Source organism: Canis lupus, chromosome 24 (genome assembly GCF_048164855.1).
Source record: "Canis lupus baileyi chromosome 24, mCanLup2.hap1, whole genome shotgun sequence".
Classification (NCBI taxonomy): Eukaryota; Metazoa; Chordata; class Mammalia; order Carnivora; family Canidae; genus Canis; species Canis lupus.
In genome coordinates this window covers 1358058-1370426 of record NC_132861.1, presented here as the reverse complement: position 1 = coordinate 1370426, position 12369 = coordinate 1358058, and positions in this window count along the sequence as shown.

Here is a 12369-nt window from a genome sequence, read left to right as displayed (position 1 = left end):
ATGAGAGGAATCACAGGGACCAGCGATTAAATTACAGTAAGCAGATTTGTAACATAGCCCTCATGGTCTCCAACCCCTGCTGTTATAACATTATTAAGTTATGTTACATGGCAAAGGAGTTTTGCCAATGTAACTAAGGCTACTAATCAGTTGATCTTAAGATATGAAGCTATCTGTTTAAACTAACCTAATCAAATATAGTCATGACTACCATTATTAACATGTTAATTAACATGTTAAATTAATGAAATTTCACAATCCAAATATAATTATGAGATCCTGATGAGCCTGAGTTAATTTATATTTCCATATATACATATATGGAACTATGTGTATACATATATCACAATTATGTATGTGTATATATAGCCCAAAATATATAGTGTATGTATGTGTGTATCCCAAAGAAGATAAATTTAGATTCTTGCTAACTCTGAAAATTTAAGAGACAGTGGCATCACCAAGATGCTGACATAGGTCATTTCTGCTTTATTCCCCTTCAGAAAAACAACTACTGATGAACAAGACACAGCTGAGAAAATCCTAGAATAGAGATGATACTGAAACATCCCCTGCATCACAGAGACCAAGATAGACTGTATTAGAAGCGTAAGAGAAGCAACTCCATTCTGACTACTTTGTCTTTCTCCCAGACAGGAGCAACACCACATGGAAAGGTCTTCCCTGAACCTCCAGTTCCCCCCAAAAGAAGAGAACTCAAGGGGACAATCAGCACCACCACCACTGCAGATTACTTCATGAGAGCCCCTACTCTGGTCTCGTGCCATGAGAATTGCAGGGGAAACTGTGAGGCTTGCAATAACCAACACACAGATCTTGGCAGATACAATTCATGACTACAACTCCCTAAGTGATTAGTAATCCAAGTAGTGGCCCCAACCAGCAGCTTTGCTCATCACCAGAACCAAGTCTGGGACAAACTGTGACCAGAGAACTCACTGGAGTACATATCTGCTTGATTTGGGTTCTCATACAAGTTTTGCTGACTCTAGAAACTGTATCCAAGCAAGAAGTTGTAGCTCCATTTGCTGGGGAAACTGTCTTCTGGTCCATCTTGCCAGAGGGCACTGACAAGAAAACCTAAAAGCTGTATAGCTCAGCAATACTCCAACCAAGAGGTGTGTGGGTGGTTCGGACAGTCCCCGAGGCAAAGCCAGTACAGGGTATGAAAAATTCCCCTGCTGCACCCAGGCAGGGGAATTAATTCACAGCGAAGGCTGAGGGTGCGTCATGGCCTCACCCATAAGAAAAACTCGTTTGGGGAACATGTGAGCAAGGCCAGGAGGCACCCCTCCAAACCCCACCCAAGCAAGTAACCTGAAACACAGCCACACCCACTGTGGCTCCCAGGCCCCATCTGACCAGAAGGGCTGGCAAGGATATCTGGAAGCTCTGTAACCAACAATGTGTAAGCCAATAAGCAGAAAGGCAGAGCTAACTGTCTAGAGCAAAGCCAGTACCAGGTGTCGAGGGGTGGCCTGCTGTACCTAGGCAGAGGAATTAACTCATAGCCAAGGTAGAGAGTAGCTTCTGGCTCTTACTGAGTCAAAAGACAGAAAAGCAGAGAAGCCTGGAGCAGCACCTCTCCATCCCATTCAGAAAAGGGAACTAAAACAGCCCCACCACTGAGGATAGCATCTCCCAGCCCCACCTGACCAGAAGGGCTGGTGAAAAAAGGGAGCTACAAAAAAGCCAGCAATACTGTAGCCAAGAGACAGACAGGCATATACAACAGTGAGCAGAACAAAGCCAGTGGCTCATATTTGGCCAGGGAACTTGGGACACAGGTCAGGATAAGATAACACACAAAGAGCTTTATTGCCTTTAAAGGTGCCCCTCCCACTGCTCCTGGGCAGAGAAACTAATTCATGGCCCCAATTATATTAATATAGCCTTCAGCTTTTGTGACCTGGGAACTTAACAAGACCACATGGGGAGCTGCTGTACAGGTCATCCAAAAGCTCTGCTTCTAGCTGCGCTTGAAAAGAGAGAACAGCCCATGGCTTTCTACATCTGCAGAGCAGATGACCAAGAAATTCAGTGCACACTCTTGTGTTGATTCAGGTACCCTCAAATGAGCCATGCGGACACTGGGTCCTCCCCTGCTAGTGAAGGGAAATGAATTTACAGCCCTGTCTACTAAATATAGTACCCAGTTCAGACCATCTAGTAAGCCAGATGGAAAATTCATGCAACTGGGGGAGGGGCCCATCCTACAGATTTCCACCTCTTTCCCTATACCCAAACTTAGAGCTTGGAAAGTTGCCTTGCCAAAAACTAGACCATAATAGCAGGTACCACCTGCCCAGTGACTTAAACTGAGGTGACTATTGAAGATCTATCTCTGCCAAAGCAAATCTATAGAGTCTAGAAGAGGAGCCAAATTATTCAAGTGTGCAGATACCAATGTAAGAAATCAAAGATAACAAAATCCAAGTAAATATGAGACCATCAAAGGAAACTAATAGGGACGCCTGTGTGGCTCAGTGGTTGGGCACCTGCCTTTGGCTCAGGGTGTGATCCTGGATTCCCAGGTTCAAGTCCCGCATCAGGTTCCTTGCATGCAGTCTGCTTGTGTCTCTGCATCTTTCTCTCTCTCTCTCTCATGAATAAATAAATAAAATCTTTAAAAAAAGGAATCTAATAAAGTTCTAAAAACTGACCCTAAAAAAATGAAGATCTAGGAACTATCAGATTTATAATAATTTTCTTAACTTTAGGTAACTACAATAACATATAGACAATTAAATGAAATTAGGAAAATAATCCATGAAAACAACAAGAAGTTTGACAAAGAAATAGCAACCATGCAAAAAAAAAAAAAAAAAAAAAAAAAGAAATAGCAACCAGAAAAAAAAACAACAAACCCAGAAATAAAGAGAAATCCTAGAGTTAAAAAAAATAGTAATTGAGCTGAAGTAGTTAATAGAATTTCAAAAGTACACTTAGACATGCAGAAGGAAAGAATTAGTGACCTAAAAATATAAGACATAGAAAAATTATCCAGTCAGAGAAACAAAAAGATAAAATGAGAAAGAGTGAAAAAATCCTAAGGGACTCATAAATACAATGGGAATTCCAGGAAAAGAGAATGAGAAAGGGCAGAAGCAAACTGAAAGCAATAGTGGTTAAACATTTCCCAAACCTGGGAAGAGAAATGAACATACAGAACCATAAGGCTCAAAAGACTTGAAATAGGCTGACTTTGAAAAAGGCTGTACCTAAAATAGGCTGACTTTGAAAAAAGCTGTACCAAAAAGGATCAATTAAATTGTCAAAGCCAAAGAAACCATTTTAAAAGCATTAAGGAAAAAAGAGAAAAGTACATACACGGGAACTTCTATGACTATAAGCAGATTTCTCAACAAAGACTTTTTAGGGCAGGACAAAATGGGATGACATATTCAAAATATTGAAGAATAATTAAGAATTCTATACCCAGCAGAGCTGTCCTTTAGAAATGGAGAAATAGACTTTTCCCAAACAAAAGATGAGGGAGTTCATTACCACTACACCTGCCTTCTAAGAAACACTAAGGGAATTAAGGGAATTCTGAGTAAAAGTAAAACATAAGCCTTATAAAAATATAAAAAGAAAGTATAGGGATGCCTGGGTGGCTCAGTGGTTGAGCGTCTGCCTTTGTGGTTCAGGGCATGATCCTGGAGTCCAGGGATCAAGTCCCACATCAGGCTCCCTGCATGGAGCCTACCTCTCTGTCTATGTTTCTGCCTCTCTCTGTGTGTGTCTCTCATGAATAAATAAATAAAGTTTAAAAAAAGAAAGTATAAAACTCACTGGTAATAGTAAACAGTTAAGGTTAGATTCTGTAATATGGTGATGGTGGTACATCATTCACTTACAACTCTAGTTTAAAAGTTAAAATAAATGTAGTAAAAATACAATAACTACAGTAATTGTTATTAGTTACAAATACAAAAATATGTAAATTTTATAAGAAATTACCTAAAATATGAGGGGGAGAAGAAGTAGAAGTATCAACTTTAGGAATTTCAGGAAGTAAAGTTGTTATCAGCTTAAAATAGGGTTTGTGATTTTAAGATGTTTTATGTAAGCCCATGAAAACCACAAAGGAAAAAACTGTGGCAATCACACAGAAGAACAGGACAAAGAAGGCAAAGGATACTAGTACCAAAACACATTAAAACAAAAAAGAAAACATGGAACAATACATCTCCAAAGCAACTAGAAAACATTTAGACATGGAGAGAGAGGGAGAGACATGGGCAGAGGGAAAAGGAGGCTCCCCATGGGGAGCCAGATGCAAGACTCGATCACAGGACCCTAGGGTCACGCCCTGAGCCAAAGACATATGCTCAACCACAGACCACCCAGCATCCCAAAAGCAAGTTTTTAAAGGGCAAAAATAAGTCCTGATCTATCAATAGCTACTTTAAATGTAAATAATTCTCCAACCAAGACAGACAGAATAGCTAAATGAATTTAAAAGAGAAAGAAAGAAAGACCTAATATTTTAGCCTCAAAGACACACATAGACTGCAACTAAAGGGAAAGGAAGAGATATTTCAAGAAAATGGTAATGAGAAAAAAAAGCAGGAATAGCTGCATTTATATCAAACCAAGAGGCTTTAAAATCATAAAAAAGAGAGGCACCTGGGTGGCTCGGTCAATTAAGTGTATGCTTTGGGCTCAGGTCATGATCCCCAGGGTCCCCAGCAGGGAATTTGCTTCTCCCTCTCCCTCTACCCCTACTCATGCTCTCCCTCCCTCTCTCAAGTAAATAAGTAAAATATGTGAAAAAAAGAAAAAAACAAAGTAAAACTATAAAAAGAGAGAACAAAAAGGTCATTATTTAATGATAAAAAGGTCAACACATCAACAAGATATAACAACTAGATATTTATGGAACTAACATCAAAGCATCCGAATAAATAAAGTAAAAAAGAACAGAGGTAAGAGACGAAATAAACACTAATACAATAACAGTTAAAGACTTTAACATGTTACGCTCAACAATAGCAGATTATCCAAGGAATCTATAAGTTAATAGCAGATTTGAACAATGCTAGAGGCCCAATGGACTTAGACGTATACAAAACATTCTGTGCAATAACAGCCAAACACATTCTTCTTAAGTGCACATGGAACATTGTCTAGGATAGACTATATGGTAGGCCATAAAACAGGCCGTACCAAATTTGAGAAAATTAAAACCATATCAAATATTTTTCTCTGACCACAATGATGTGAAAAGAAGTTGAGGGCAGCCCGGGTGGCTCAGCAGTTTAGCGCCGCCTTCAGCCCAGGGCGTGATCCTGGAGACCTGGGATTGAGTCCTGCATGCTGCTCCCTGCATGGAGCCTTCTTCTCCGTCTCCTGTGTCTCTGCATCTCTCTCTCTCTCTCATGAATAAATAAATAAATAAAACCTTTTTAAAAAAAAGACAATAGAAGTTGAAAATAAGGAAAACAGGAAAATTCATGAATACTCAGAAATTAAATAACACATTCCTGAACAATCAATGAATCCAAAAAAAATGGGGGGGAATAAAAGTTCCTTGAGACAAATGAAAATGGAAACATTACAAAAATTAAGGGGTGAAGCAAAAGCATTTCTAGGAGGAAAGTTCATACCAATAAATGTCTACATTAAAAGGCAAGAAATATTCCAAATAAATAACCTAACTCTATCCTTAATGAACTAGAAAATAACTGAGCCCAAAGTTAGCAAAGAAAATGGAAAACAATGAAGATTAGAGCAGAAATAAATGAAATGGAGAAATTAAAAACAATAGAAAAGTTAACCAAACTAATAGTTGTTTCTTTGAAAAGATAAACAAAATTGATACATTTTAACAGGAAAAAAAAGAACTCAAATTACAAAATTATAAGTGAAAAGGGAGATATTACAATGAATACCACAAAGGTACAAAAATTCATACAAGGTTACTACAAACAACTATACACCAGGAAACTGACAACTGAGAAGATATAAAAAAATGTCTTTGAAACATACAACTTACTAAAATGGCGTCAGGAATAAATAGAAAATAAATAGACTAATTACTAGTAAGGAGAGTGAATCAGAAAAGGAAGAAAGGAAGAAAGGAAGAAAGGAAGGAAGGAAGGAAGGAAGGAAGGAAACAGAACAAAGGAAAGAAAGAGAAAGAGAAAAAGAAAAAAGAAAAAAGAAAAAAAAACAGAAAAAGAAGTTCCTATGAAGAAAAGCCTAGAAACAGATGGCTTCACTGGTATATTTTACCAAACTTCTAAGAATTAATATACCAATATTCTCAAACTTCTCCAAAAAAACAAAAAGCAGAGAACATTCCCAATAAGCCTTATGAGGTCAACACTATCTTCATGCTGAAAGACAGATGAGAACCCTACTAAAAAAGAAAACTATAGGCCAATATCCCTGATGATTATAAATGTGAACATTCTCAGCAAAATACTAGAAAAGATATCAGCAGCCTATTAAAAGGACCATTCACCATAATCAACTTGGATTTATCCCTGGGATGAAAGGATGGCTCAAAATATGGAAATCGATCAATGTGATACATCACATTAATAGAGTGAAAGAAAAGAATCCTATTATCATCTCAATAGACACAGAAAAAGCATTTGACAAAATCCAACAGTCATTCATGAAAAAAACCGTTAACAAATGAGGTATGGAAGTAACATGCCTCAAAATAATAAAGGCCATATTGACAAGCCCATAGCTGATGTCACACTCAATGGTGAAAGGTTGAAAGCTTTTCTTCCAAAATCAGGAACAAGATAAGGTGCCCACTCTCACCACTCCTCTTCAATATAGTACTAAAAGTCCTAGCTAGAGCAATTAGTCAACAAACATAAAAGGCATCAGAATTCAAAAGGTAGAAGTAAAATGGTCTCTGTTTGCAAATAACATGTTTTTGTATAGAGAAAATCCTAAATATTCAACAAAAAAACTGTTAAAATAATCAACAAATTGAGCCAAGTTGTAAGACACAAAATTGACATACAAAATAAAATTTCTATAATAACAAATTTTCTGAAAAGGAAATAAAGAAACATATCCAATTTATAATTGCATGAAAAACAATAAAATACTTAGGAATAAATTTAAGGAAGTGAAAGATCTATGCTAACAACTGTAAGACAATGATGAAAGCAATTGAAGAAGACATAAATGAATGGAAAGATAGGGCAGCCCAGGTGGCTCAGCAGTTTAGTGCCGCCTTCGGCCCAGGGTGTGATCCTGGAGACCCAGGATCAAGTCCCACGTTGGGTTCCCTGCATGGAGCCTGCTTCTCCCTCTGCCTCTGCCTGTGTCTCTGTTTCTTTCTCTGTATATTTCATGAATAAATCAATAAAGTCTTTTAAAAAATGGAAAGGTATCCTATGTTACTGGACTGCAAGAATCACTATTATTAAAATGTCAATACTACCAAAAACCATCTATAGATCAATGCAGTCCCTATTGAGATTCCAGTGGCTTTTTTTTTAGCAAAAGTAGAAAAAAAAAAAACCTAAAATTTATATGAAGCAAAAAAAAAAAAAAAAAAAGCAAAGAAATCCTGAGAAAGAACAAGGCATGAGGCATTATTGTTCCTGATTTTTTATATTTATTATAAAGCCATGGTCACTAAAACAGTAGAGTACTGGCACAGAAGCAAAGAGAACAATGGAATAAGGAATTCAGACACAAATCCAAGCATATATGGTCAACAAATATTTGACAAGTGAGTCAAGAATGCTCAATGAAGAATTGTCTCTTCAATAAATGATGTTGCAGCAAATGGATACTCACATGTAAAAGAATGAAACTGGGCCCATAGCTTACACCACTCACAACATTAACTCAAAATTAAATAAATGCTTAACTGTGAGACCTGAAACCATGAAACTCCTAGAAGTAAAACACAGGATAAAAGCTCCTTGACACTGGTCTTGGTAATTATATTTTGGAAATCACACCTAAAATGTAACCAAAAAATAAAAAATAGACAAGTGGGAATACATCAAACTAAAAAGTTTCTTCACACCTGAGGAAGCCATCAACTAATTGAAAAGACAACCTACAGAACAGAGAAAAAATATTCACAAACCATATATCTGATAAGGGATTAATAGCCAAACCAAATAAATAATGCACATAACTCTATGGCAGAAAAATCACCCAATTTAAAAATGAGCAAAAAACCTAATAACCATTTTTCAAAAAAAGATACACAGATAGGCAACAGGTATATGAAAAGATGTTCAACACTTCTAGTCATTAGGGAAATACAAATTAAAACTACAATGAGATACCACCTCATGCCTGTTAGAATGGCCATCATCCAAAAGACAAAAGATAACAAATGCTGGTATGGATGTAGAGGAAAGGGAACCCTTGTGCACTCTTGGGGGCGGTGTGTGTTGTAAACTGGTACAGCCACTGTGGAAAACAGAATGAAGGCTCCTCAAAAATTAAAAATAGAACTAGTTACAGTCCATTTCTGGGAATGTATCCAAAGGAATTGAAAACACAAGAAAAGATAAATGAACCTCCCGACACACAGCAGCATTATTTATAATAGCAGAAACAGGGAAACAATCGAAGTGTCCAATGATGGAGGAATGGTTAGAGCAGTTGTGGCATATATGGTTGACTCCTGAACAACGAGGTGTGATCCTCCACATAGTTGAAAATCTGCATATAAAATTTGACTTTCCAAAATTAAGAGGCAGACTCTTAATAGCTTACCGTTGACTGGAAGCCTTACTAATAGCATGAACAGTCAACTAATACATGCTTTGTTTACACATTATATATTGTATTCTCACAATTAGGTAAACTAAAGAAAGGAAGGCGCTATGATGTATACCTTAAACCTCATTCAGTGATGTATGTCAACTATCTCTCAATAAAAGTGAAAAGAGATGAAAAGATACAATTGTCACTTGTTTTTTTGAAATATTTGCAGTAGCCTCCTACTGACTCCTCTTTCCTGAAGGACCCTAGAGGTCCAAGTTGGGAGTCATTAATCCAGTGAGGGAGGGGGGGAATGTGCTTCTCCCCCCGCCACTATCAGAGTCTTTAGTATCACCCAAGAATCTTCTATTTCTCCATTAGTCCTAGTTTCCAAGGCAAAATTTCCATAGTGATCACCACCACAGCTCCCCACCTTGCAGAGTCTACCCCTGTATACTCCATCACTCCTCTGTTACCACAGATAAATTGTTTGGGTTCCTAGCAGAGGCCATTCTCTACTCATATACTGGGTCACATCCTCTCTTGGCTATTCAACAACTCCATCTCTCCAGAAAATCCTCCCCCCTCTTGCATCACACACACTATCCTTCTTTATTCTCCACACCTCTTCCACAAGTCTAGAGAAACATGTTGGTAAACTCCCTTGGCCCCATTTCATGTAAGAGCCACCACCTCATTTCTCAGTTTTCCTAAATGAAGTCTTAGAGGTTGATGAAAATTATAACTTTCCAATTTTCTCTTGATCTCCCTCCAATCAAGCTTTCTCCTCTTGCTAAGATCCACAATTACTTCATAACATTGTATCCGAAGTCAATTCGCAGTCCTCATCTTGGTCTATCAGCAATATGTGACAGTTAACCAGGTTTTCCACTATCTTGAAACACTGAGAACTTGCCTTTCAAGACAGTAAATTTTCTGAATTTCCTTCCTTCTTTCCTCATTGTTCCTTTCTTCATCTCTGCTGGTTCTTCCTTTGACCTTGTTTCTAGATCTTTGATCTTCTATCTTCATTACTTTAGAGAACTCTTCTAGTTGCAGGATTTAAGTGTCATCTCTATGCTGATGTCTCACCAATATGTATCTCCAGCCTGAACCTCTTCCTTGAACTCCAGATTCATATATCTAATTCTCTATTAGACATTTTTTTCTGGGCAGCCCAGGTGGCTCAGCGGTTTAGCACCACCCTCAGCCCAGGGTGTGATCCTGGAGCCCCGGGGTCAAGTCCCATATCGGGCTCCCTGCATGGAGCCAGCTTCTCCCTCTGCCTATGTCTCTGCCTGCCTCTCTCTCTCTCTCTCTGTCTCTCTCTCTCTCTCTCTCTCACACACACACACACACACACACACACACACATAAATAAAATCTTTAAAAATATATATTTAAAAAACACATCTTTTCCTGAATATCTAACTGGCATCTCCAATGTAATACAACCAGGAATGATCTTCTGAGCTTTTCCTTCAAACATTCAAACATAAGTTTTTCTTAGAGACTCCTAAGGTCTTAGCAGACAGATTGTGAACCTTGGTTGCATGTTATAGTCACATGGGGGGCCTGAGTTCCACCTCCCAATGATTGTAACCCAATTGGTCATGGCATCCAGAGTGTTAGAAGCTCTCTATGTAGCTTCTCCAAAGAAGCCAAGATTGAGGACTGTAGCTCTGGATGGGTTTCTTCTTCCTTTAACCTCAAATCCTATTATTTTTTCCCCATAAACACTCTCCTCCAGCCACACTGGTCCCCTTGCTATTGCTCAACTCACCAAATATGCTCCCCTTTCAATTCCTTCTTTGTGCCTGGAACACTTTTACCTAAAATAGCCTTAAGGTTTATTTCCTTATCTTTTCAAGTCTTTGCTTTAAATCACTGTGTCATTGAGATCTACTATGACCACCCTATTTAAGTTTGCAAAGTTCTCTGCCAACCACATCATTTCCCCATTACCCTTACCAGGACTTTTTTTTTCCTTCAGCATTATGCCCTTCAAAAAGATGTAATTTACTCATTTATTATAGGTTCAGTCTCTCCCCAGTTAGGAAGCAGACTCTGAGAGCAGAGGAATATCTGCATCTTTGCTTACTGTGGGATCTCAGATCATGCATGATATATAGCAGGTACTCAAAAAACGAGCACTAGTGACATTCCTTTTTCTAATATGAAATTTTCTCCTTTCTCATTTTCATCAAATTCTTGGTTCTGTTTAAGAGTTAGACCTATTTGCTGGTATCCCAAAACAACCCTACTTAATAGTTCATCCACTTCTAATTTTTTTCCAAAGGCTTATCTTTCCTTACATTTCCTTAATTATGAGCTTCTCCTTAGGGTTTAGTATTTGACCCTTTATCCTTATTTATATTTACACTTAATAACCTCTCTCCTTTGAAAAGAGGAGACTTCATTTTTCAGACTTCAGCTAGAATGGAAAATTTAAAGTGGTGCCGCCATGTCAAAGTTTTAGTTAAGAACACTGGACCTTCCTCTCACGGTAAATCCAGTACAGTATCAAAGCTTCAATTATTTATGTCAATAAATCCAAATATTGTTTCTCTAATGCACTGTTCTCTTATTAGTGTCAAAAAAAGTAATGATCTCCTCCCTCCCTCCTGCTCCCCCCCCCCACACTCTATACCTTATAAGTCAAGATAAAAATTCAGGAGTATTACTTAAAACATCCCTTTTCCCTTTCTCCCAAAACTCAGCCAAGCGTTTCTTTATTCTACTTATTAAATTTTTATTATGACCTATCTCTTCCATGTCATTTCTGTTCATGATAATCTCTTACCTTTCCTCTTAAAGCCTCCCAACTGAAACCATTATTTCCCTACTTTCCCCTTCAATACATTCTACACACTGCCAAAGTATAAACATTTAAAGACCTTTAAAATTCATGCAATTGCATTAAAATCCTTAAATGGCTTTCGTATTATTTAGTATAATAATCCTTACCATGGTTAAGCTAATACTCAACAATCTCTATGCTTCTCTTGCACATAAGCTCAAACTATCACAGTTTCTTTAATAAATCAAGATTACTTTCCTCCTCACTCATTTTAATGCCTTACCACAGTCCATTTCTTCTGTTTGGAACCTCCCATTTATGTTCACTTAGCTATTCAAATTCATTCTATCACATCCTTTTAAAAGTTAATGAGATTCATATAGTCAATGGATCTTGACAAAGGACTAGACAACACGGTGAAAGAAAAGGACAGTATTTTCAACAAATGATAATGTAAAACTGGACACCACATGCAAAAATACTGAGTCCAGACACAGACTTCACATCCTTCACAAATATAAACTCAGATCACAGTTCTAAATATAAAATGCAAAATTATAAAACCTCTGCAAGATAATGTAGGAGAAAATGCAGGTGAACTTGGGTATGGCTATGATTTTGATCCAACACCAGGGCACAATCCATGAAAGAAATAACTGATACACTGGACTCCATTAAAATTTTCTGTTCTGCAAACAGCAATGTCAAGAGAATAAGAAGACAAATCACAGAGTTGGAGAAAATATTTACAAAAGAACCATCTAATAAAGAACTGTTATCCAGAATATATATAGGGAGCAGAGGGACGGCCGTCAGAGCCGCCGAGGCCAAGTGCTGCCTGG